At 49.3% G+C, this 1,533-nt stretch overlaps 1 long non-coding RNA gene across 1 annotated transcript; it reads right to left on the reverse strand.

The window, feature by feature from the left end:
* Positions 1 to 479: 479 nt before the first annotated feature.
* LOC116380710 (uncharacterized) lies at positions 480 to 1,372 on the reverse strand. Its single transcript, XR_004212599.1, has 3 exons — positions 1,239 to 1,372; positions 883 to 995; positions 480 to 618 (listed from the first exon to the last, which is right to left on the reverse strand). It is a non-coding gene; the product is annotated as an uncharacterized LOC116380710 (long non-coding RNA).
* Positions 1,373 to 1,533: the final 161 nt, after the last annotated feature.

Below are 1,533 nucleotides of genomic sequence, written 5' to 3' on the forward strand. Positions count from 1 at the left end.
ATATGATGCCGTTAGAATGCACATAGCATATTTATTTTTAGTGCAGTTTTATGTTAAGCAAGAATATTATAACAGAACCAATGACATGTTTGTGTCAGAGGTTCACCTTTTTAAAACCACGTCAAAGATGATTCTCTTATATATTATCTGTGTGTTTGTTCATACTTCCTACCTGACGTCCCTGCAGGGCCACCGTACCAGGCCGGTCTGGGTGCTGCACCTGTCACATTGACCCCTGATGGATAAATAGAGTTTAAAGCTCGGTGTACCTTCTGTAATCTATGCTTCACTGTTAGCATAGAGCCTATTGTTAGCATGGAAGCTACAGTTACTTCATACAACACAGGGGATGCTACATTGTTAGCACTGAGGCTTCTGGGACATATGAAACATCTCAGTTCTCCTCACCTCTTCCTGCGCCTCCTTTCTTACCCTCTCCTCCTCCTCCCTCTCCCCCCCCCCCCCCCCCCCCCCCCAGGGTGGGCTGCCTTCCTCCTCCACCAGGATGAGAGGAGCGTAGAGGAGGCGACCGCGGCGAGGACACGGGTTTGCCCAGGAGGCCGAGGAGGCTGCCAAGGATCGACCGGAGGAGTGACGAGACTCATAACTGCTAAATGTCTGCCGAGGAAGAGGAGGAGAGGAGGTTTACCTGTGTGTGTGTGTGTGTGTGTGTGTGTTTGTGTGTGCGTTACCTGTGTGTGTGTGCGTGTGTTTGTGTGTGTGTGACCTATGTGTGTGTGTGCGTTACCTGTGTGCGTGTGTGTGTTACCTGTGTGTGTTACTTGTGTGTGTGTTACCTGTGTGTGTGTGCGTGCGTGTGTGTGTGTTACCTGTGTGCGTGTGTGTGTGTGTGTTACCTGTGTGCGTGTGTGTGTGTGTTACCTGTGTGCGTGTGCGGCGTGGTGGTGAGGTGGGGTGGTAGGTTCCTGGGATCGGCAGGTCGTCACTGCTTCCCTGTCTCCTCAAACACTGGATGTTGAACGATGGTTTCCGACCTGACATACGACAACGAAACAAACGCACCCGCTCACCTGTTAGATTATATTTATACAACAATGGACGACAGTAATAAATGAGATGAATCTTAAAACAAGATAACGTTAAATGTCAGATGAGAAAATGAGATTAGAGGAGATTTAATGTTAAAATCGGACACTTCATCTCAGTAATCTCTTATCATCTCATCGGGTTTCATTTGGTTAACTGTGACATCACAGCATGACATCATCAGGTAGAACCTGTGGGCGTGGCAGGAAGTAGGCGTCTCCGGGTCGTCCTCCTGGCCTCGCTGTATCCGTTACCATAGCCAACGTTGGAGTAGGGGGCGTGGCCATCGTAGTGGTCTCTGTACAGAGGAAGCTCGTCAGGGTGACATCTGCAACACAGAGAGGTGTCTATCTGAGTCCGTACTTGTCTGTCTCTCTGTGTGTACCTGTCTCTGTGTGTTTCTGTCTTTCTGTGTACCTGTCTGTCTGTCTGTGTGTACCTGTCTCTGTGTGTACCTGTCTGTCTGTGTACCTGTCTGTCTGTCTC

This window comes from Anarrhichthys ocellatus, unplaced genomic scaffold (genome assembly GCF_004355925.1).
Source record: "Anarrhichthys ocellatus isolate YVR2014 unplaced genomic scaffold, GSC_Weel_1.0 scaffold8492, whole genome shotgun sequence".
Lineage (NCBI taxonomy): Eukaryota > Metazoa > Chordata > Actinopteri > Perciformes > Anarhichadidae > Anarrhichthys > Anarrhichthys ocellatus.